The 26,855-nt window shown below is 37.5% G+C and overlaps 2 long non-coding RNA genes across 2 annotated transcripts; both read right to left on the reverse strand.

Moving 5' to 3' along the window:
* Positions 1-5,938: 5,938 nt before the first annotated feature.
* On the reverse strand, positions 5,939-6,603 carry LOC132029979 (uncharacterized). The gene is made up of 2 exons (XR_009407964.1): positions 6,465-6,603; positions 5,939-6,174 (listed from the first exon to the last, which is right to left on the reverse strand). It is a non-coding gene; the product is annotated as an uncharacterized LOC132029979 (long non-coding RNA).
* Positions 6,604-22,655: 16,052 nt separating this feature from the next.
* On the reverse strand, positions 22,656-23,110 carry LOC132029983 (uncharacterized). Its single transcript, XR_009407966.1, has 2 exons — positions 22,972-23,110; positions 22,656-22,882 (listed from the first exon to the last, which is right to left on the reverse strand). It is a non-coding gene; the product is annotated as an uncharacterized LOC132029983 (long non-coding RNA).
* Between the last annotated feature and the right edge of the window lie 3,745 nt (positions 23,111-26,855).

The following is a 26,855-nucleotide window of genomic DNA, read 5'->3' on the forward strand; positions in this document are numbered from 1 at the left end:
GTATTTCTAGGAATGGGGACATTATGGATATCATTTGTTGAGTTTTTATACCGATATGATCATGCCATTAGAAAGAAAGGGACAGCCTTAACATAGCTCGTCGTCTATCTATCCACTCAACGTCTCTCCTCTTGACCTTGCAAATCTACATTCAAGATGATTCATACTATGATTAAGTCATTGAAACACTCATAAAGTACAACTAAACTAATAAATGAGCTAACGAAAATCGGCAACATTTCCCTTATATCTTCGACTTCCTCCAACTCCAAAACAACTCCCAAAACCACAATAAAAACATCAACAATATCATAATCAAAAAATTACATTCAAATTATGCGCAATTCAATCCAAAAACTACTTTTCATACTCAATCCATAACAACAACTTCCACACAACCCCTTATACACTTATATACAACACTTGCTCAACATCATTATTATCCCTCATAATGAGATTATGCTCAAAACATGCTAATAATTATAGCTCAAGGTAATTTACTACTCAAAATGTCATCAAATTCATATTTGAACTTTCTTTTTCACTTGTTTCCCTCAATCAAGTTGTACAACAATCAAGAAATCTCAATAACATATAATAGAGAGGAAACCTTACCTTAATCACACAAGAACAAGCTCCGGATCAAATTATTCCACTAGAATGAAACCTCCAACTTCAACACCAAAGAGATACTTTAACTCTACAAACCCTAGTGAACTTCTAACACTTGAATTTCTTGGTTCTTACTTTTTAATCTTTGGTTTCACTTGGGGTTGATCACATATGTTGGAAAAGTTTCTAGAGGTGTTTAGAGACTGAGAAATTAAGGGAAATGAGATAAAAATGGAGGGCGGGGGGGGGGGGGGATACGAAATATATCATAACAAAAATCTGGCACCGACTTAAATTTACTGTGCACTTTTACGGACCGTAAATATTATATGGCCCGTATAGTTAGACCTTAAAATCCATTCAGTGGCTCACCCTTACTGAGTTCAATTTACGGTGGGAGTCGGTCAAATATACGGTCCGTAAAAATTATACGGTCCGTATAAACAATCGTAAAACCCAACTTTTTCCCGAAACATACTCTCGTCAATTCGTTCAACCTTTAATCCTCTCAACTCATACTAAGCATGGACTTAAACCCCCATATGCTCAAGATGAACATGTCTAATTTCACATATCCTCGTAAATAACCCCGCTTCAGAATCTATGGCAACCAACTCATGAAGAGACTCAACGTACGAAAATACTTAGTGTAACATAAAAAAACGCTATGGACTCACTCGTGATCTCGGAATTCCCAATGGAGGTCTATTAGACCGGGTTAACACCCAATGACCAAAGACCAACTTTTCAACCAATCACCCAAAACGCTCTCCAGTGCCTCAAGAACCGAGCTGAACATCCCATCAAGTCATAATCGACTATCTGGACCACTCGAAATCGATAAACTTCTGAAAATGGTCTGTTTACTCACAAGTCAACTTCCGGTCAAGGGTTTTTCACTTTAAGGCTCTATTTCACAAAAGTCATCATAAATATCGGCTGAACACCTCGAGAACTGTGCCACCCATCCGTGCAGGTCAAAATAGTACTAATAGGGCTCGAGGAAGGGTCAACGGGGGGTAAATGGGTCAAAAGCGCTATAACGACCAATCGGGTCGTTACAATTAATTTTGGAAGCTTACATGATTAACCAAATCCATTATATCCCTACGTCCTTCTTGAGTCTACCACTTCATTTGCTACCATAGTTGCATCTAGAATTTGTTTTTCTTCAACGAACACAATCTAAGAGATAGAAATTATCTTGCTCAACCCCTTCTTTAATCCACTTAAAATCACCTTAGAGATTATATTTTAGATGATTTCTTCCTAGTAGGCTTATAGGCATATAGTCCTCGATGTTCGTTGCTCGCTCCTTCTTCAATATGAAGATATAAAGGACACCTTGAGGTTTCTCTCGCTGGCGCAAGAAAACCAAGGTGAATCCATCCGATCCTGGGGCCTTTATCACCCACACAACTCTCAAGTGCCTCCCTAATCTCATCTTCACCAATTGCTCTCCAACCACTCTCTCTTATCTTCTCCTATTTGATCGAAAGCTATTCCTCCAAATTTCAGCAAGAAAGAAATATGCACATTTTCAGACAATGCAGAGTAATACTGCTGAAAGTTATAAAGTTGATCATTCAAGAAGTTCTCTCTAGAGGATCTCTGAAGTCATGACTCTGCAAGATGTTAGAATTGCTTAATTCATACCCAGTTGTACCATAGAATCATGTACTAGGTTGATATGCCGTATTTCCCTATGATGTTTTTGACGTTTGTTGATGCCCACGGGATGGGGTTGTGTCCATTCTGCGTGGTTTTTGACCTTGTACTTCAATGTTCACTTAGTAATAAAATGTTTCTTTACCAAAAAAAAAAAAAAAATAGTATCATTCTTTTAAAAAAGTGAAAAAAAAAGACAAGTTGATAATGAAGGATAAAATGTGCATTTAAAAATGTCAATTAGGATAAAGGTGTGAGAATATCTATTGTTCAAAATTGAGGGGGAGTTTGATTTTTAAACCAAAGGTTTTTTTTTTTTTTTTTTTGGGGGGGGGGGGGGGGGGGGGGGGATGCGCGGATGTAAACGATTTTCACCCTATTGATTCTGAACAGAATGGAAACAATAATCGATTATGTAATAAAAAATTTCATCGTGGGGTGGCACTATCTTGAAAGTGATTTTGGCCCGATTAGGATGCAAATTGTTGTGGTCGGTCGCTCCCCAAGGTACCACAGTCACTTTCAAACATATGCACTCGTGGCCAGAAATTTAAAGATTGCACAAAACAATTTCCCAAAAATTGACTTAAAAAGAAGAGAGGAACAAGATATTTTTCGATGGTGAATAACTTTACAAAGACAACTAATTTTATAGGCAAGCTGCTGAAGCTGTTGCAAAAATGAGATTAATTGGGGGTTATAAAATTAAAGGGTGATTACACCATTGAAGATGTTCGTTACAGAATAAATATTAGGGATCAAGTTGAAATCACTTACCCCATGATCCAAGATGAATTTCCCTCTTTGAAGCGCCTCAAAATCGATCTCCCAACTCACATTTTGAATATAATAAACCCCGAAACTACAATTTTAAACACTGCCAGAGCCCTACCCTATGAGATCTCTACCAACACTCTTGCGATCGTGAAGAGTAGTCTGGTAGACTGCGGCCAGGGGAGGATTCACCCTTTAGGGTAGGGGTGGCATGACACTCGCTAGATTGGTAAATTTTTTACATACCTATGTTGAAATTTTCTTAAACTACATTAAATATTTGATCCGGCCACCCCCAGTTGTAAATTAGACAATGGTGTCATGGCTGGTAGACCTTTTAGAAAGATTTTCTCGTGTGTAAGACACAAGTTTGAATTTATCTTGAATATTTTTCAACTCTCGTTTGCCTTTGTGCTTTATAGTTCCTGTGTCCCAGCCATTTCCCTTTTCAGCTCTCCCAGTTTTCTATTTACTAATCTCTAGGAACGTGCATTGCACGATTATCCCCTACTATTATTTGAATTTTGTGCAGGATCATTTTTATGGTATTTATCTCATAATATTTTTGTAAATATGATAGACCTTGTATTCGTTAATGTGTTTATATATCGAGCTTACTTTTGCATCCAAAAAAAAAATGAGAAGAATGATTTCAAATATAATCTTCTAGACTAAAATATATTCTACTAAATTTATGTTTCTCTATACAAACAAAAGTGTGTCAGCTAATTCTTTTATTTAATCTTCAGTTATTTGTTCGCAAAATATAGGAAATGTTGAAATATGTAAAACTAATTAAGATAACATAAATAGCACCTAATTGTATGTGATATATAGATGAATTCCTGCTTAAGATTTAAGAAAAGCATAGAAATATCTTAAACGAAATTAATAGAGACACGACGAAGAAATACATATCTCCACAAAACCTGCAAACATAGCTCAAAAATATACATTTATCTTCGCCTCAAGCGTTCAAAGGTATGATGGTTTATTCTAATTAATAAAAACATCCTGAAAAAGAGAAATGAATAAATTATAATTAAATTCAACTTGAACTCAGTAATTAAATATTTATCTTTACTTGCCAAGCCCTCACAATATGCAGGTAGTTACTTAAGCTGACATTTCCCAAATAAAAGAATAATACCAATTCAAATAAGAGAATGATAAAAGAATGATAATAAAAATATAGAATGAGATGAAAGGTCCATAGAAAACACATACAACCATCCACCTCAGTTCCTTTTATCAGTTCCATTTTTTCCTTTTGTTTTTCCATCTCATTGACCCTTGCCAATGGTAGCAGTTAACAATTGTAAGAGAGTTATAAGATAATAGGAGAAGCAAACAGAAGTAGGATCTAAATAAATAAAAGAGAAGAGATAATGAGTAATGACATATAATCAACTATTCAAAACCTTTTGGTGTCAATATGCTGGAGTGACATTTTTTTTTTCTTTCGGAACTTACGTTGAACCATTTCTGTAGACAAATAGGCCATGCATAGAACAAAATGCTAACTTGATACCACATGAATTTTCCCATTTAGCTTTCATGCTTGTGATGTAAATAAGGATAGATTGGAGTAACACATAAGGTTATGTAATAATTTTACACATTAATATTTTGGAGGTTATGAACATGGGAGGTAGGAGAGGAATAAATACTATTAAGAAGAGAAATTATGAAGACGTGACTGAAAATGATTGAGTTATGGAGATGAGATTATTAATTTTGTATCTCAAGTAATAACATTTACAGGCTAGATAAAATTACGGTATGTAAAAAGAATTTGCAATATAGATGTGATGGATTTGCCTGATAAGTAAAGGTTTCAATAAATGTCAGAATTAATAATTTGTTGATCGTGCTTTATGAGCAGATATCAAGCATTATATGACACCAAATTAATGTAAACGTGTGGATTGTGACTGTTCAAATTTACTTCGTAAAGAGTAACTAATAGCGTATAATTTATGAAGGAGTTGAAAGGGTGCAGTGAATCCATATAATTCTATCATTTACTTACTTCGTTATAGTCGCTAGCTTTCAGTAATTGTCTTTTCATTTATCAAGTTAATTGTAGTACTCCCTCCGGATAAAAAAAAGTGTCCACTTAGCATTTTTTTTCTTAGGTCAAAAAAAGTGTTCACTTATTAAATCAAGAAACAATTAACCTTATCTTTCCAGATTTGCCCCTATTAAGTGTTATGTGATTAAATCCCAATGTCTATTTAATTAGGGGTAGTTTAGTCAATTTACATTTTTTTTTCTTGGAGTGAGTAGTTTCTTAAGGGGTGTGCAAATAGCTAAGTAGATTCTTTTTGATCCGGAGGGAGTATTAAATTTTATGTTTACTGATCATTTATTAGAAGATAGATTTAAAGCTTTATTTGTTACAATTTTCTAAGGATTCTCATCATCGAAGTCGCCGCCGAAGGGATAGTTTCCCTCTCTAGAATACTTTCCTCTGTTTTTTCAAACCAGTGTTTTAAAAGACAGGGGCGTGAGGCGAGACGTTTTACCTAATACGGGACGAGGCGTAAGTCCCATGAATCTTACGGGGCGTAAGTTCCATAGACTTCATTTTTATAATTAATAAAATATAGAAAATTCATAGAAATAAAAAAATATAGGAAAACTATTATAATGACTACACGAATAAGCTAATAACACAAAAACATCATATAGTTCATGAGACATCTTAACAATAATTTTTCAACTGTAAGGAGACGTCTAATAAATCAAAGTACCAAATAAGATAAGCTAGAAGCCACAACATCATTTGAAAGAAAGATACATCTGCTATTAAATTCTAGTAAAAGAGTTTGTTCTATTAATAAAATTAGCCACCGCTTGAGGTGGTCATTTATTTAAAAAAAAAAAAAAACTAGTAAAAGATAATTTAGTGCAAACAAAACATTTGGTCAGAGATATACAAGTATCAACATTAAGAGCTCAACTGGCACTCCTCTTGCGAAAAAAGCACAACAACTATATCATTTTTCAAGTATCAACAGTAATATTTTCTCAATTCTATTCCAATATGTCAAGAGCCTCCCTAAACTTAAGCAAAACTTCATCGCCAGTTCCCTTTGAAGCCCTATAAACTGTTGCCTGCAATAATATATTTCATCTTAAAAACAAGACAATAAGTAAAGACTTAGTACTTGTACAGAAATCACATTTACATCTCAAACACTCAAAGTTTAGTTTTACAACTATAACCTCACATAAGCATATTATTGATCAAGAAAAAAATAAAGAAGGATGAAGCAAACATGACACTGATCAGTATCACATTGATTCACACCCACAATATGATTAAAATTTAAAACCCAGAAAGAATGTAAAATTTGAAATGGCAAAATCAAAAAATAAAAGCAGCAGCAGGGATGAAGGTATACCTTTTAGAGTTGCAAACTTGTAGTTGTAGTTGAACTTGAAGTTTGAGTCTTTGTCACCACGAGAATCTTTAGCAAAGAGCCAAAGAATCAACTAGATAGGGCTTTTTTTAATGGCTGGCAGGGGATCGGTCAGAGCCTGTATAAGTATAAAAACAAAGTGGGTTAAATGAATGTAGTAGGAATTCACTAAAATACCCCTCATTTTGGTCAGATCCATAAAACGTACGTTTTATCTGTTGTACGCGTTTTGCGCCTAGGCGTGCGCCCCGTCGTATAGTGCATGCACCCACGAGAACTACGCCTCTACAATCCGCCCGAACCTACACGTTTTTGGTCATGCTACTTCAAAAACGCCTAAAATCTTTTTCAAACAATACTCATGTCTTTCCCCACCCCTTCAAATCCCATCTCGCTGAAACCACCTGACATTGAATTAATTACAACACCAAATTCCAATATATCACATAACCCAAAAGCCACTTTTAAGGATAAACTTCTTTCATCTTCCACAGAAATCCCAATTCCACACAGAACCATTGGTTCTGTCATACCAATCGAAGAGCCATAGCAAAGGCACACGAAACTAACCTATAGAACACCAACTCACGAACGTAAATCCATGTCTACAGAGTGAACCACAAAGATAGCTACGTAGGTATCATGGTGCGTAGGGCATATCTTTTCGAGATAACGGTTTCACATTTCATATAATCCCAACAATTATACTCATCATCATCACAAACCAAAGTGCCCAAATGTCATACAACAATATGAACGGTAGGGGTTATGAAACGTCTAACTATACACGTATGTCTCACGAGCCTCTACATAGAATACAAGTGACCATAAAGACCAATACCAATAGACCTGCGACTCCAAAGTAAATGGAGTGCTCACGAGAATCCGGCGATAAAGCACCTACGGCATCGATCCGTCTCCCTGCCACTACCGGCGATGCGTGAACCACGGCGTCCGCAGAAGGGACGTCAGTACGAATAGTGTACTGAGTATGTAAGGCATGAATAACAACATAACAAGAAATATGGAACATAGCATGAGATAAAGATAACTTGCACATTTGATTGCCTCGCCAAAGGGCGGATACCATGCCCTTTCTTGCTTTAAAGAAAATATTTTTCATACATATTTAACAGAATAGTGCTGCGAAACGTGCAGCCCGATCTATATATCATATCATCATTACATATGTTGCCGCGAAACGAACGGCCTGATCCATTTATCCATATATCCCGCGTCCGGGCATCCCGCCTCCGGGAAGATATCATAGTATACCAGCTGATCAGGTAGTTATGCGTATATAACGCCTCACCTTTCCCCATATCCCATATATACATATCTAATATACATATATAATATAAGTAGCATGCATAAGAGCCCAAATAAAATCTACTACATTATCGGAGTAAGGTGTCACGACCCAAACCGATGGGGCGGCTAGCGCCCCCAGTGGGCACCGTATACGACAAGATATAATCGTGAATCGGTTGAAAACAATACGGCACTACGTAAAAGCATGTTGTGAGACGTAATCATGTCTGTACATCGTAAAGAACCCGTTCGAGAAGTCACGGTTAACTAAAACATAACAAATATGCAAAGCCGACAAGGTCGCCTATACACTCGGGACATCCAAGATGAACTACATCGATAGCCGAACAACCGTATATACACAACCCACATATGTCTACAGACCTCTAAGAGTATAACAAAGTCTACGTCAAAAGGATTTGTACCAAAATAACTCAAGCTCCGGAACAATGGAGCTCTCCAAGCGGCTGGGCAGAAGTCCTAAGCCGGAGGATCACCAAACTGAGTGTCTGTACCTGCGGGCATGAAACGCAGCCCCCGAAGAAAGGGGGTCAGTACGAATAGTGTACTGAGTATGTAAGGCATGAAATCAACATATACATAAAATCCTGGAAAACATTTGAGGCGTGTCAATGAATGGGCAAAATAAATGCATCAGTATAGCTATATCAAAGAAACACATATATCCATAGAAATATCCAACAAAGGCCACGGCGTCACTCCCCTATCAACATACATATCATAACATAGAAATATATACACATCACAACAAAACACAAGTGCACCCCCCCGTCAATCGTGCCGTATATATATACACATCACAACAAAGGCCACGACTGTCAATCCATATATATACACATCACATCAAGGCGCACGCACCCCCCATCATGTGCCTTATATATACACATCACAACAAGGGCCACAGCATCACCCCCGGTCAATTGGGCCTTGTAATACACAACAAAGGTCACAACATCACCCCCTGTCAACTGTGCCTTACATATACATGAAGAATGAAAATGAGTACAGTGCCTAATCAAAATGAAATAATAGAGCTCTCTATAATGTCACAAAGTAGCCATATACATATATTATACTCACGGCATGCATAGGAGTTCAAATGAAAACTATCGCTCTATCCCACCTTGGAGGAACAATTTATAAGGTGAGATCAACAACAATGAAATAAATCGAGAAAATCATAAAATAGCTTAACATTTTTATATCATCGTTGAAATCATATTTGAGACCTTTAAGCATAAATCATCCTCAATGTAATCCTCATAAAAACATTCTCGTTCTTAACATCATAAGAAGCTTTAAGAGTCATAAACTTCTAGCTTTGAAATCAAGGAGGTTATGAAAACACTTGTGGAATCATACCATAGGAATCATGCCTTTGAAAGAAAAGGACGAGCCTTAACATACCTGCCCACTCTCCAATTATCTACACCTATTCGTCCGAGCTTGTAAGTCTACATTTAAAAGGATTCACACAATCGTTAGACTCATCGTAGTATATTTGTGTTAAACTTTCAAGTCAAACTATTTTATATCCTGCCGAAAATCGGGCAGCATTTTCCCTATTTATATGCCTAGCCCGAAATCTCAACTCAGCAACCAACAACAAAAACAATAATACCAACATCAATAACATCATTTCTAACACCAATATGTACCATAAAATAGCCCATACGCTGTTTTCCAACTTCCATAACTAACCAACTTACTACGCAATTATTTAACGACTTTGTCTCCGTAAATAAGCCTTAAATAATACCAAAAGAGAAAGATTCATACCTTTTTTCTTGTTAAGACAGCAATATCCTCAATATCCACGCTAAAATCCACCGCAAAACAATACTAGAATCACAACCATGCGTTACACGGACCTAAACCGCTACTCCGCGACTTAAAAATTGCTCACTTTTGATTCCCTCACTTTCTCTCTTCCAATTTCTGGAATTTTATAGCAAAATCTGATGAAAAAAAGGGGTTATTACCCTTTATATAGGGTCAAATTCGGGTCGGGTAGCTGTAGCATTTTACTGTAGCAAAGACTGTAGCATGTCAGTACTGTAGCACTCGTTTCTGCTCTGTTAGCCGAACTTGTAACGACTATAATTCTCTACTCTGATGTCCTATCAATGAGCGGTTTATTGAGTTGGAAACTAGACTCGACGAAATTCATTTTAGGCTTTTGTTTCACTTCAAAACACTTCATATGCAACAAGATATTCGTTCCCCAAGTTGGACCAAAATTTTCACACAAAACTTCACCCATCCTTTCTCCAAAGTTGTACTACTCCATTTCTTCCACTCATTTCCTTATAAAACCTTCCGGTATACCTCATATACATCCTTCACTCATTAAATATACTTAGTAATGCTTGCTCCTTACATTCCAAAGTGGTTTTACTTAACCGTAACTCAATGTACTTATGTTTCAAATTTGATAAGTGTTTTTTCGAAGATACGGGTTGTAACATAAGGTAACGTTGGTAACCTCCGATTATATTATAGAACAATCATCATTGCTATATCTCACGTTGAAGGGACACGTAACATAAGGTGAGATCAACAGCAATGAATAAAATCAAGAAAATCATGGAATAAGCTCAATAATCTCATAATAACATCAAAACCATAAGCTTTGGAATTTCTAGAAATGGAATCATCATCATCATCGTTTTCATCATAGAAAACATCTATCTTTAGCATTATAAGAAACTCTAAGAATCATGAACTTCTAGCTTTTGGGAATAAGGATGTTTTGGAAAACATGTATAAGCATAACATAGGAATCATGCCTTTTGAAAGAAAGGGATAGCCTTAACATACCTTTTGGGTCTCCTTAACTACTTAACGCTTATCCTTCCAAGCTCGTAGATCTACATTCAAGAGAATTCATACTATTGTTAGGCTTATCGTCAAATGCTTGTCTTAAGCCTTCAAATTAAATCCCCTTAGAATCTGCCGAAATTCGGGCAAAAAGATCTCCCCTATATCTTTTACTCCCTCCAATCTTCAAAACAACTCCCAAAGCACAATAAAACATCAACGAGTCTATAAATCAAAGATTACATTCAAACTATACTGAATTTAATCCCAAAACTTCTTTTCATAATCAATCCATAACCACAACTTCATACAACCCCTTATACCCTCGCATACGACAATTCCTTAACATCATTATTTTCCCTCATAACAAGATTATGCTCAAAACATACTAATCATTATAACTCAAGTTAATTCACAACTCAAAATATCATCAAATGTATATTTGAACTTTTCGTCCAATTTTCTTCTCCTTAAATCTTAACATAATTACCAAACAAACTCATAAACATGAAACTAAGATAAAATCTTACCTCAAAATTCAAGAACACTTCAATTCCATGGTTACTCCACCTTAAAAAAATACTCAACCAAACATCTTCAAGAAGAGGAGACAAGTGTAGACCTCACCCAACCCTTAACCACTTTAATCTTCACTTTGATCCTTGGTTTGGGCTTGGAAATATGTTGGAATATGTTTGGAGAGGTTTCTAGGACTTCCAAGGACTTAGGGCTATGTTAAAAATGAAATAAAAATGACCAAAATTGTCATATAGACTTGTAGGAATATATGTGCATGTTGTGGAAGTTGGGGGAATGTTCTAGAGGAGTTGGGATATGTTTAGGGGTGTGTTGGATGAAGAAATAAGGGGTAAAACCCCTTTTATAGTGTTCTAGGGTCGGTTGGCACTGACCTAGAATTTTCAGGTCCTGTAGCGCGCGTGTCGCACACTGTAGCTGCGCGTTTCTGCTCTGTGAGCCTGACTTGTAACGCCCATAATTCTCTACTCCAACTTCGTATTGATGAACAGTTTATTGCGTTATAAACTACACTCGACGAACTTCATTTTAGGCTCTTGAAACACCTCAAAACTCCTGATATACCAGGAGATATACCTCTCTGAAGTTAACCCAAAATTTCTGTCCAAAATTCTGCCAAATTTTTTCAAATTTCCGACAAACTTATTTTCTTCGATTTGCTTGGTCTCGGAATCTTCCGAAACTTTCCATACATGATATTTATCATTAATTATACTTGATAAGGGTCATGTACTTTGGTTCCAAGGTTGTCCTTCCGGGTTACGACTTACGAGATCATAATTCATCATTTACTTCATTGTTACGTACTTCCCATGGCTTGTACCATTCAAAACTTCACGGGACGTCTCTGATACTCCATTAATATGGTGAAATACGTGGTGTGCTTATGCTCTGAAAGTGCGAGGTTTAACATCCTTCCCCCCTTAGAAACATTCGTCCTCGAATGATGTAGCTTGCGAGATTACGATGCTATCATTGATTTCTTGAAATGGTCGTCCTCCTTTAGACCATGATCTTCATACTCTTATAATATGAGCTCATCAGTCTTCTTTCATGTTCCCCTAACTCTATGTCGAACACATCCATTAGTTTCATATCCTTATGTCCTCATCTATGTAACCGGTGGTCAACTGATATCCAGCTATCGTCTTGTTCTCATTAAGGTGGTCTTGGCTCATGATCGCTACGGCTCTCTGCCGATCCTGCGAGTATTCTTAATTTTTGTATCCTTTTTACTCGCTCTTTATTTCTCTACTAGTGGACGAACTCTCTTGTTCAGATATGACACCTTTCCTTGCTTGCTTCTCTGGTGCTATTTTAGATTATCCCCACCCCCCCCCCCCCCCCCCCCCCTTTTTTTTTTTTTTTTTTGCTAGTTGAGTTCTTGTATCAAATCAAAATGCTTATACATATCAATACAATTCAGATGCCTTCTTTATTGACTTTTCACTTCTACCTTTCATGACTAGTAGCCCCCTAGGCTAATGAATTAATGGGGACATCGGAATTCATTAGGCCCCTTATAGAGTGTCCGACTATACCACGCTCCTTTAGCGCTAGTCTTCCTCCATGACTATCTTCTTAATATCCTTGAAATTCTCCTTGCTCTAGGTTCTCAATTCCGATTTATGTCTATACTATACGATTAAAAGTTGATACTTCACACCATCCATTCCCACGACTCTTCCTTTCATTAGCTTAGCTCATTTTGTCCCGCAATTCTTCTTAACTACTTGTATGCATCACAGCCATGCATCATAATCCTTCTAGTGTTCTGTCAGTTCTTGTTCTTATCATGAAATCCTCATAAATTACACCCTTTTCTTTCTCCTTTCGTCGAGTCTTCATCTTCCGTTATGATACTAAAACTTGTACATATATATATATATATATCTCGAATTTTCTCAGTTTTCTTCATGATTGAATCTTTGCATCTTTCACACAACCATTGTCTTATAATTTCAATTTGTTTCCCTTTGGGAAAGCCTATTGACTCATTAACCTTCTCCTTGTTGTCAGCGGTCACATAATTCCCTTTAACCATTTCGTTGACACCTCCTCTTTCCTTTAGTCCTCATAGTTTCTTTTTTTTTTTTTTTTTTTTTACTTGTAAAATGTCCGTTTCCATTAGTCATTCTTTATTCTTAGCTTAGGAGACTTTGGAGTGTTTCCTTACGAGTGCGAAGCCCTTTTGACGCTGAAAATATCTTCTTGGGTTACTTTTTTTCCTTAAATAGGCGTACCAATCATGGGTTCACATCCATTCTCCTGGTTAAATCTCAGGAGTTTAAAATTTTCCCGTCGCTATCATAAGACTTGTTAATTTCTTCTCAAGGATGCATCTTTGTCCATTATTTACAACCTTCTTGGTTCTGGTTATGAAGACGTATAGGTTGATTCTGGGGTCCTCACGTTCATCCTTTGTCACGTACAACATTACTCTATCTCCCGTTTATCTATTTAAATTTGATCCTATTGTCTGCTTTCCTGCTTTCACCCTAACCTTTTCCTCAAATATATTACCTGATCCTCAATGGGTATACGTTTTCCTTGTCCAAGTTCCCCTCCCCTTCATGATATCATAACCTTCTTTTTCCTAATGCTCGTGCTTACATATTTAGTCGCGTTACCGCTATCTGACTTTAATTCCCGAGAAAACCCAATCCTAATTCTCTCTGTAGCGCTTGCTACCTCAATTTTGACATATAGGACAATCAATACTTTTAACATGTCGTAACATCAATCATAAGGGTATACATAATACTCAATGTAGGCACTCTTGACTTATCTTTTTATCGCTTTTCAACACCTTTTCTAGCGAGATATCCTGTTGCCATTTGATAGTTGGTACTATTCTGAGAATCATTATGGCCGAGTTACTTCGGGTATTAATGATGACCTTGAACTCAAGAATGAGAAATGGTTAGGTAAGTTGGACTGCAATTATGATTGTCTTCTGGATCGTTTATATGACTTCTAAATGTGATGTTGCTTGGCCGATGAAGGAAGTAGAGATTGTATCAACCTCAGGAATATGTGGTGTATTTCTAGCTAATCCTTATAAGAAGGATTCACCTCAATTTTTTTCGGACGGGTGTTGTGAAGGTTATTTGACGATAGGGAAATTAGGTGCGATGTCGGTTTATGTGTAAGAAGAGAAGAGAGTAGGTGTACAAGTGAAGATAAAATATCGCAAGGATCGATTCGGTACTGCAGAAAGTAAAGGATGCGAGGTTGATTATTTTAGACAAAGAGACAGGGTAGAAGTACGAGTAAAGATTTTTAAGTAAAGTTATATCGCCAGGGTTTACAGTTAGGACGTAGAAAGATTTGCTCGGAAGACCTATAGATTTAGACATACAAAAAAAGAATATGAGAAACAAGAATAGCCCCAAGGGAAATTAGGAGCATGTGGGCTTTACGATTAGAATTTCGAAATGATCGCGAGGTATAAGTCTGGCTAGCTGGGCAAAAAAAGAGGGGAGATGTACTAAAGCCACAGATTCAGGACACCCGGAACTAACCTACTGAGCACCTCTGAACACGCATCTCATAATCATCTCTAGGTGGACCACAAAGATAGCTCATGGGTATCATGGTCTGTAAGGGCATATGCCATAAGATAACGACACATTTCTATATAATCCTCAACAATTATACTCATCATCACAAGCCGACAAGGCTGCCAAAATATCATACAACAATATGAACTGATAGGATTATGAAATGTCTAACCATACACATATGTCTACAAGTGTCACGACCCAACCCCATAGGCCGTGACTAGTGCCCGAGCTGGGCACCCAAACACATTCATTAACCAGAATCGCATACAGATACCTTATACATATACAAATATCAGACGCTGTCTCAAACTGTCGCAAACACAAACATATATCTATCAGAAGCCTGCAAGGCTATCATATGGCGCAACGTCCCAAAATATATATATACAAACGCAAGCCGACAAGGCCGCCATGGCGAATGGGACCGCCCAAACATAAAACATACGAACACACCTGTACAGTAATAGGCACGACCCACATATATGTCCACAGACCTCTAAACAGAACAACAGAATCATATGACGGGACAGGGCCCTGTCGTACCCCTGAACAAATATATACGTATGCAACGGAAGAATATATACCAAAATATAGGCTCCGAACGAAGGGAGCACTCCAAACGACGAGAATACCGTCCTAGGTGGCGGATCACCGAAATGGGCGTACGTACACTGCGGGCATGAAACGCGACCCACGAAGAAAGGGGGCATTTTAATATGTACCGAGTATGCAAAGCAAGAAATACGATGAAATGTGAATCATAATCGAAACGATACGAAAGTAAGTATAACATCCAAAATACCAAAATGTTTACTTTTAAAGCACAAATGATGCATAGGGCTCAGGGAATATGGTCGCCCGCCCGTCGTTGGCGCCATAACACAGCATAACACCAGAAGGTTTCATATCTCCGTAACCCGACATATCTCCATAACACATCATAACGCCATAATCACAAGATAACACCAAATATATAGGGTCCCCCGACCCTCTAGTGAGGGACTCGATAAACCATAACACAAAGATAACACCGGAATATAACATGGCGCGCACGACGACATAACCGGCCCGGGACTCGGTGAAAGATACAACAGAGTGCACGAGCAGAGTCGTGAGTAACCATATGCATAAAAATCATTATTACAGACTCATTAAATAAGTAAGTAACCAACACTCGGGGGTCGGGTGATAATCATACCAAGTTCTGTCACAAAGTCGTTGGAGCTATACAAAGGAAAGTCGCGGGACCCACGGACGAGCATCAACTCAGTCCGAGCCCACCTATGGAAGACATAGTCATTATACGCTACAGAATCTCCTACGAGCATATCGAGGCGATCCGGTTCTATCTACGAAAGTTACGGCCATTTTTAGACGTAGAGCTCTTTTAAAGACAAAATCCTTATGTAATATTTGAAATCCAATATTACCAAAGACATAGGAACCGTAATACTATTACATTAAGAAGGCCGACATTAAGGGGTAAATAAGAATTGTAGACATGCTCGGATCGTAAGAGTGGAGTTTCCTCGAGGCTCGTGTCATAGCCTATTTACCACTAAGACATGCCAAAAGAAAGAAGGGTTAGGCTTCACATACCTCGGCCGCTCTCAAGGCTAATCCAATCCTAAGTCTCGGACTCCCAAGATCTACACAACATCATTAAATACCAACGTTAACTATAGGCATTTAGGAGTTCATTTCCAAACTAACACTTAATTCTACGTAAATTTGGGCGATTTCCCCGTAAATACAACAACCCCGAGAATTCAACTCGCCAAATTCATCAACAACAATACCAACAACCACGCTAACAATATCAATAATCAATTCAAAACGCATTCTAACGTTTGTGACTCTTTTCTACATAATTCAACAACATTCATTGTATTCCATTCAACGACTTACATTCAAACCAACATCAACGCTCATACATTCAAATACTAGTCCGAACCCATACCAACAATATTCAAGAACATTTTAAACAATTCACACAATATTTCAAACAACCCAAACAAAACACCATTCCACCCGAAAACTGCCCCAAACCCGAGAACAACACAACTACATTCCTTTCTCCCAAATTCATGAATTACACCAACAATCCACACTTTAACAATGTCATTTCTCTTAAATACAAAAATTACAATAAAAGCACATTAACTTCCAAATCAGCCCGCAACAATTACAACATTAACTTGAATCATTAAACTCTCATTTTCATCATAGAATTCATAACAACAACAACCTAAACACTAAACAAAATTTGTTCATCCCTTGGCATACAAGGAAGGGGGTATTCGGCCACCACCCCAACATGCCACCTTTATGATTTTCATTCATTTCAACATACTACAATAACCAAACATACTAAATAGAATTAATTTATCACTCCTACACAACACACACACCTACACGGCTACCACCATCCACACGGCCTCACTTCAACATGCAATTTTTCATGAGTTTCATCCATTTTTACATACTACAACATACACAAATCATCCATAACATATGCAAAAGGAGATTAAACCTTACCTTTTCCCTTCAACTTCACAACTTAGCTAGGGTTTGCGATTGATGAAACGAATGGTTTGTTTGTTCCAACAACTACACCACGTTAAAGAGGACCTTCTACTTGGTTGATTTGCTAGAAGAAACAATTTTTTTGATGAAGATTTTTGGTCTTCAATTTTCTCCTCCCATGGCCGAATGGCCTTTTTTTTTTTTTTTTTTTTTTTTTTTCTCCAAGGTTCTTGAAATTTCTAAGTGTAGAAGATGATGAATTATGAGGACTTAGTCATCTTTTTAATGCATATAATAGGCTTCCATGTGGCCATGGCCCACACCCCATGTGGCCGGCCACATGCCCCTCTTTTTTTTTTTTTTTTTTTTTTTTCATTTTCATGAACTAATTACTTTCCAAAAATAACTTTTGACCCCAAATTTCCTTAATACTCCATGCCACAAAATCATAAGCAACTCATGTCTTAAAACAAAATCGTAGTTAAAGTCTCGACTTCGTATCCCGGTATAGTCTTGTCCCTAACTTATCATGGTTAACCCGGATTGTCCCAATGCGCAAAATACGGGATATAACAACGAGCCTCTACATAGAATACAAGTGACCATAAAGACCAATACAAATAGACTGGAACCCCGAAGTAAGTGGAGTGCTCCTGAGAATTCGCTGACCTACAGATCTGATCTGTCTCCCTGCCTACCTGCGGGCATGAACGCAGTGTCCACAAGAAAGGACGTCAGTACGAACAGTGTACTGAATATGTAAGGCATGAATAACAACATAACAAGAAATATGGAACATTACATGAGATAAAGATAACCTGTACATCTGATTGCCTCAGAAGGCGGATACCATTAATGCTTAGCTTTCTAAAGAAAACGTTTTTCATACATATATAACATAATTGTGCTGCGGAACGTGCAACCTGATCTATATATCATATCATCATTACATATGTTACCGCGGAACGAATGGCCTGATCCATCTGTCCATATATCCCGTGTCTGGCATCCTGCGTCTAAGACGATATCATAGTATACCAGCTGATCAGGTAGTTATGCGTATATAACGCGTCACCTTTCCCATATCCCATATATACATATCTAATATACATATATAATATAAGTAGCACGCATGAGAGCCCATATAAAAGCTACTACTTTATCGAAGTAACGTAAGGTCGGTAACCTCCGATTATATTATGTAACAATCATCATCGCTATATCTCACCTTGAAGGGACAAGTAACATAAGGTGAGATCAACAACAATGAATAAAATCAAGAAAATCATGAAATAAGCTCAATAATCTCATAATAACATTAAAACCATAAGCTTTGGAATTTCTAGAAATGGGATCATCATCATCATCATTTTCAGGATAGAAAACATCTATCTTTAGCATCATAAGAAACTCTAAGAATCATGAACTTCTAGCTTTTGGGAATAAGGATGTTATGGAAAACATGTATGGAATCATAACATAGGAATCATCCTTTTTGAAAGAAAGGGACAGCCTTAACATACCTTTTGGGTCTTCTTAACTACTTAACGCTTATCCTCCCAAGCTCGTAGATCTACATTCAAGAGAATTCATACTATTGTTAGGCTTATCGTCATATGCTTGTCTTAAGCCTTCAAATTAAATCCCCTTAGAATCTGTCGAGATTCAGGCAGCATCTCCCTTATATCTTTTACTCCCTCCAATCTTCAAAACAACTCCAAAGCACAATAAAGCATCAACAAATCCATAAATCAAAGATTACATTCAAACTACACTGAATTTAATCCCAAAACTTCTTTTCATAATCAATCCATAACCACAACTTCATACGACCCCTTATACCCTTGTATACGATAATTCCTTAACATCATTATTATCACTCATAATAAGATTATGCTCAAAACATACTAATAATTATAACTCAAGTTAATTCACAACTCAAAATATCATCAAATGTATATTTGAACTTTTCCTCCAATTTTCTTCTCCTCAAATCTTAACATAATTACCAAACAAACTCATAAACATGAAACTAAGATGAAATCTTACCTCAAAATTCAAGAACACTTCAATTCCATGGTTACTTCACCTTAAAAAAAACTCACCCAAACATCTTCAAGAAGAGGAGACAAGTGTAGACCTCACTTGGAACCCTTAACCACTTTAATCTTCACTTTGATCCTTGGTTTGGGCTTGGAAATATGTTGGAATATGTTTGGAGAGGTTTCTAGGACTCCCTAGGACTTGGGGCTATGTTAAAAATGAAATAAAAATGATCAAAATTGTCATATAGACTTGTAGGAATATATGTGCATGTTGTGGAAGTTGGGGGAATGTTCTAGAGGAGTTGGGATATGTTTAGGGGTGTTTGGATAAAGAAATAAGGGATAAAATCCCTTTTATAGTGTTCTAGGGTCGGTTGGCACCGACCTAGAATTTTTGGATACTGTTGCGCGCGTGGCCCGCACTGTAGCTGCGCGTTTCTGCTCTGCGAGCCTGATTTGTAACGTCCATAATTCTCTACTCCGACATCGTATTGACGAACGGTTTGTTGCGTTGGAAACTACACTCGACGAATTTCATTTTAGGCTCTTGAAACACCTCAAAACTCCTGATATACCAGGAGATATACCTCTCTGAAGTTGACCCAAAAGTTCTGTTCAAAATTCTGCCAAATTTTTCCAAATTTTCGGCAAACTTATTTTCTTCAATTTGCTTGGTCCCGGAATCTTCCGAAACTTTCCATACATGATATTTATCATTAATTATACTTGATAAGGGTCATGTCCTTTGGTTCCAAGATTGTCCTTTCTGGTTACGAATTACGAGTTCAAAATTCATCATTTACTTCATTGTTACGTACTTCCCATGGCTTGTACTTTCAAAACTTCATGGGACGTCTCCGATACTCCATTAATACGGTAAATTACGTGGTGTGCTCATGTTCTGAAAGTGCCAGGTGTAACAGGTTCATACTTACACACCAATGGAAATATTGACTACCGAGGACTCAGCACCTGTACTTTCAATAGAAATCCATACAGAATGCCAGATTCCTCTTACCAGAGAGGATAAAGAAAGGATGTATAGTCCTTGGAAATTTTCGTTAAGAGTGAAACTACATGGCAAACGAATGGTACACCATCCGCTGAAAAAGAAGATTCAAGAATTATGAAAACCAACATAGGTTTTTCCTTTGATAGACCTTGGATCTGATTACTACATAGTTAAATTTACAAAGGAAGAAAATATGCTGAAGGCTTTACAAAAGGGACCATGGTTTATTTTTGGGCATTTCCTGTCGGTGCAGCGGTGGGAACCAAATTTTGTTGCAGGTGATGCCAAACCACTATTCACGGTGGTGTGGTTAAGACTACCTCAACTACCGACTGAATTTTATGATGAGATTATTCTCAGAAAAATACGTAGTGCTATAGGTAGGCTTTTGAAAGTGGATGCTTGCACCTGTGCTACTTTGCGAGGACGGTATGCTAGAATTTGCGTGGAACTTCCACTGAATAAACTAGTAAAACCATTTATAGTTGTGGGTTCTCATAAACAACAGATTTTATAAGAAGGGGACAAGATCCTTTGCAAAAATTGTGGTTATCTTGAACACACACAGGGAACTTGTTTAAATAAAAAAATTGACAGTGATAAGCCCTCTCAACAATCAAGGGATTTGATGTCCTCATAAGAGGCGGTGGAATGGAAGACAGTGCAATTTCCGGCGAGACGACGAAACTCACCGGAGAAAACTACTGCTGCTGCCGTTCAAAATCATAAGAATCCAAGTATTAACATAAAAACTTTTTACGCCATGACAGATAAATACTTGAATACTCAAAAACTCGTGTATAAGAATCATAATCAGGAATTTACTTCCTACGCCCGTAACCCTTATACTGTAGAAAATCGGGGTATTTCGAAAAATAACCTTTCCACAAACCACTTTTCGGCCTTGATTGAGGAGCAGCTGTTTTCAGAAAAAACCACTGGTTTTGGTTTTGAAAAAAATATTAATAAAAATATTCCTTATTACAAGGCTGCCACGTATTTAAATGACATGTCTAATGGAGGTTTGGACAATTCTAATAACATGCAAAATAATCCTGAATATCTTAATACTGATTATTCTTAAAATAACTCCTTTAATTTGAATAATTCAAATAACCAGAGCTATAACAACCCTATTAGCAACTCCTTCACCAATAAATAAAAACCAACCACTACTAACCCTGACAACTCTATCCTTAATTCATCTTCTAATAATAACCCATGTTCGTCTTCTCTTTCTGCTCTGCATGGACAGATGGCCAATCCCAAAGGACACGATAGCCAAGCCATATCAAGTGAAAATCCTATAAACCACACGCTAGACAATTACCATTCCATTCAAATAGATACTGGCATCATTACGAATCCTACCCCTGGTATAGCTCTGAATAGGGAAGTAAATCAACCACCATCTCTTTCATCTATAAATCCTAACCAGGAACATTATGCCAAGAATTCCCATAACAGTCCGCAAAAGGCATCCTTCAATCCAAATACTCAGAACCCCACAGAACTCTTTCAATGGCAAACTTACCCCCTCTTCCACCACATGCACCAAACCCCCCAGTCTACTGCATACAACCACCAACACCTCCCGGTCATCAACCAACTTCTTGGTTGGAAATGGGTCAGTAGGCCATGCAGTCTCCTTCACAATGCTGATAGATGGAAGGGAAACAGTAATAGTACTACAGAACTCCCAATACTTAGCTTAATTTATAACGGAAGGTCTGAACATGGGTATGAGAAACTACCTAAACCATATCTGGTTGAAAAACATTCTCCAACCCATTGATCCAGTCTTGAACCAAAATATGGTGGATACAATGAGAGGCCATTGGAATCTTCCTCCCTATAATGTTCACTACAAGAAAAATGGCCTTTAAGGAAGGGAAATTTGGTCCCTAAAAGTCCAAATCTGGTCCCAAAAGGGGCAATTACGACTGGAAAAAGTTGGTCGCCACCCGTCGTAATAGCCTCTGCCGCTAAAGGTCAATCGCGACGGGTTCAATAATCTGGTCGTTAAAAGTCTTTTGAGACGGGTAATATATCTGGTCATTAAAAACTTTTAGAGACTACATATCTTGTCCCTAATGGATGATTAATATCATCATAAATAAATGATTTCCGGTCATTAAACCTTTTTAGCGACCAAATGTTACTAGTCCTAGATTATCTTTAGACACGAGCATTACTGGTGCTTATTTACAATAATTGTACTAATTTTCACGACCATATTTCTGGTCTCTTATTGACCACAAGGCGTCCCGAAAGCTCGATGTCACAAAAAAATTATTTTATCAATAAATATCGGATTCCTACTAAAACATCTAGATACAAAAGCGTTATATATATATAGTGGAAGATAGAGTTATTAATTACAGTAAAATTGTTAACATCCCATGATGTTAGTTTCAATATTTGCTCGACACCTTAACAAAAAAAACATTGCTAACACTCGAGCTAGACTACGATAGCGAGTGCATAACATTCCTAGCAAAATAATGAGCTTGTGCATCTTCTAAACTTCCATCTTGACTTGTTAAATTCAATCTTCAAAACCTGTAAGTACAAAATTTTAGAAAGACTTGAATAACTATTAGTAAGATAAGATATATAAATTCTACACTAGTAGTAGTTATACCGCTTACCCCAAAAGCAATCTAATAAATTCATTAGGTGTTATCCAGCAAAATCATCGAGGCTGCAAGAGTATAAGAAAAATTAATTAGAAAAGTTTCGGGATGCATTAACCAAGAATCAAAGTCTATTTTAAAACGCAACTAAAACAACAACTGTGACAAGCATAATGGAAGTGTTTAAACTTAAGGCGTTGTTTCCCGTGGAAAAGTTAGAAATATAAAGAAAAAACCTTGACGGCTCCCATGGAGCTTTGAGCTCTTTTCGTCCTTTCATGGCCTCTTAGGCCACCGAGCAAAGAATGGTATTATCCTATGTGTACATTGAAGTGGGATCCTTGGTTTAACTCGAGGAAGAGACTACTATAACCATTGCACGGATCTCGTTTCCAACCCTAGCACCTAATTATTTTGGCCAATCTCACTTTTTTCTATGGCAAGAAAGAATAGGGAAGCCTTTGAAGTCGGATATGGCTACTAAGAATAAGACAAGGCCACGTTGTGCTAGAGTAGAGGTAGAAGTTGACTTGCTTGTTAATCATCCTAAAAGGGCACAGTGATTCGTGTGTTATTCCTAATACAACCGGTGCAATCAAGGCTAAACGGGTGAGAATACATTATGATTTCATGCCAAGATTACAAGAATTGTTGTTTACAAGAATGATACAGTTGCTGGAAAATTCATCCTGAATTGTTAAGGATTTGTACAAGTGGAAAGATGCCAAGGGAAATAAGCAGGTGAGGAGCAATGGTGATGGAAAAAAACAAGATGCACAAACTGCCGATGCAGCACTTGTCTCAGGTGGTACAGGAAAGGAAGTGCAAGCAGTAGTTCCTAATGCTAATGATGTGCAAACTACTAATAAGTTTGTTGCTTTAGAGGAAGGGAATGAATATCATGTGGAGGAGGCAGGTACTTCAAAGCAACTTGTTGCAGGAATCAAAGAAGAAAAATGCAGATAATGTACAATTAGTTCAAGTACCGACAGATCGTGTTCAACATCCCAAGTCGACTAATAATAATACTAAGTCAACTACGCATAAAAATCTTATCATGGTGTGCAAGGCAATGTCGCACACCGGTAAAAGGGTGTTAAGTGAGATTGCGTAGTTCTAGACTAATCAAGCTAATGATGTGCAAACTACTAATAAGTTTGCAATACTTTTACAGAGGAAGGGAATGAATATCGCGGAGTGTGTTGGATCGCAAGGTCGCGGGTTCGAAGCCTCAGTGTGCGAACTGGCTAAGCACCCTTTCACATACAATATCCAAGTATGCCAAGCATGCATGCATGGAGGGCAACCCGCAATGCTGTGTCCTAGACACCGCGGATCCTCGCAAAAAGTTGTAATTAGTTCAAGTAGCCCATACTTTGGTCCATGCATCATGTTACATATTGTGTGAGTATCCCAAGTCAACTAATAATACTTACATTCTCAGGAATCGACTTCACCAATCGAGCTGATAAAAGAGGCGATTCCCCGGGGAGTGTAAAAGTGATCGCAAGGTCGCGGGTTCGAAGCTCGCAGAGTGCGCGAATGGCTAACCCTTTCACATACAATATCCAAGTATGCCAAGCATGCATGTACGGAGGGCAACCCGCAAAGGCTGTGTCCTAGACACCCCCGGATCCTCGCAAAAAGACGCTTTTTTGGACGACCTCGAGTCTTGATCGTACATACTCGTGTATTGTCTATGCCGTGGCACAGCCGCCGCACCTTAATCCCTTCACGCCGGCAGCCGCTACGGCATCGAACCCGAACCTCAGCTCCTTTACATACTCCCTAGGAGATCGCTCTACCACCGAGCCGGCGAAGGAGGTCCGCGCGCAGATCAGCCGAGGGTGTTCTTGTGGTTGAATATCGAAATTGAGGCCGGCAGCCTTATTGATGAGAACATTACTATGAAGCACCAATGTGAATGCCAAGGTATTCATTCCAAAGAAGATTATCATGCCACCCGGGGGCATGAAAACTTGGGTTAAAAAGGCATTTTCTAATCCAATTGTTGTCCCTACTAATCGTACTTGTCAAGAAATTCCTTCCAATACTCTTGTGCTACCGATATTAGTACTACTAATAAAGTTGGTACCGAAAGTGAGGAAAGAGTGTTATAGAGTGATCAAGTCGAGGAAGATAAGGTTCCCGGCAAGAATGTTGAGCATGATCTTGTGCAGATCCTCTCGCATGTTGACATACCCACTCGTACTTCATCAATAGTTCAACAACAAAGCCAGCCTTCTAAAAAGCATGGCATTCGTGTGGTTGATCCTAAGGCTAAAGGAAATTTGGTTGTTACATCAACTATGACAATACACAAAAGCAAAGAAAGACAAGGAGCAAGAGGTTGACATATCTTTTGCATATCAAGATCCCAATAGAATCTCAGGGCCGGAGTTGCACAAGGATAATGTAACTCCAAAGGCAAGTTCTCACCGTAAAAAGCAATCCAATACTAAGAAACACGATGGCACTCCTACAAAATGGTAAAATACATGGTACTAGTCGGGCTTGATCAACTTAGTGCTAATTCACAAGTTCAAAGCCTGGTGGAAATTTGCAAGCGTAGCAACAACAAGAGGTATTCTTAAGGCAATTACTCAAAGAACAACAACAACAAGGTATTCTTGCAAAGCCTCAAAATAATTTACCAAAGTGGCAATACCATCTATTATATGTTCCCAACTAAAAAAAATTCCATCTACCGTAGGTGTTAATTCTTTTAAACTTCCACTAAAGTCTCTCGTAAATCAAGAAGTATTCAAATCAAGCGAGACTTTGAACTCTTCTCTTGTTCCAAACCAGCATTACAAAAACTAAACTAGAAACACATATATAGGCAACAAGATTTAACAACAATAAGACTTTTTCCATTTGGTAGAAAATTATTTTTTATCTACCTTCAATAAAGCTTTTTTCCATTATCATAGCAGAATTCCACTTTCATTAATAGTAATTCCTTAGATTTAGAGCCGTAGCTATGGTGTTCACGTTTCGTTTGCTATCTTTATAACCGAAGTTTAAACAAGAAAATTACTACTATGTTCATCTCAAGCAAACAACAAATGTTATAGACTTTGAACCGAAATTGCCACAAATATATAGGAAGTGTGAAAAGGATAACAAGAGCACCAACTATATATATAAGAATAAATGAACTTTGAACTTAAAGATGCAAAGAAACGCGAACCATAAAGAAGGCTATCAGCCTTCCTCAAAATTCTTCAATAAAAGCATTTGTTTTGCACCGTAAAACTCAGAATCGACTTAATGAAAACTCTTCAAGACTCCGTATGCACTTCTTAATTGTGCACACAAGAATTTAAGGCATCACCACTTATATTAAAGATTAGATTTCAAATACAAACCAACCATGACCAAGTATCACAAATAAGCCGAAATAGATCCGATATGCTAGAGAAACAAGGTAAAAAATAGAAATGATAAACACACATGTCAAACATCACGAGCAATAGCAATCTTTAGAGCATGTACGGAGCTAGAAACAAGCATCATTAGTGGTGAAGTCAAGCAACCGCTAGAATCGGTGTAAGATAGAAATTGACTATACGCAAATCAACAAACTAAATTAAAAGTCGGGTATATTGTTACTAACTTGGTTAGCGTACAAAAACAATGGTCATTCAAAAACTTTTGCACCCCGATTAAGTAGGCTTTATCGAGCCGATTATCAACAAGTTGCATCCATTGCTTACTAGGTGCCATAACCTTAGAGAGGAGTAAACAATTAGATTAAGAAAAGAAAAAGGATAATAAAATAACTTAGATGCACACAACTTGTTATGATCATATGCACACAACTAGTTGAACTCTAAGGTCGTACTTTCTAGTGGATCTAGGTTCCTTTATCCGTTAATGCATTGCACTATACAATC

This window comes from Lycium ferocissimum, chromosome 1 (assembly GCF_029784015.1).
Source record: "Lycium ferocissimum isolate CSIRO_LF1 chromosome 1, AGI_CSIRO_Lferr_CH_V1, whole genome shotgun sequence".
Classification (NCBI taxonomy): Eukaryota; Viridiplantae; Streptophyta; class Magnoliopsida; order Solanales; family Solanaceae; genus Lycium; species Lycium ferocissimum.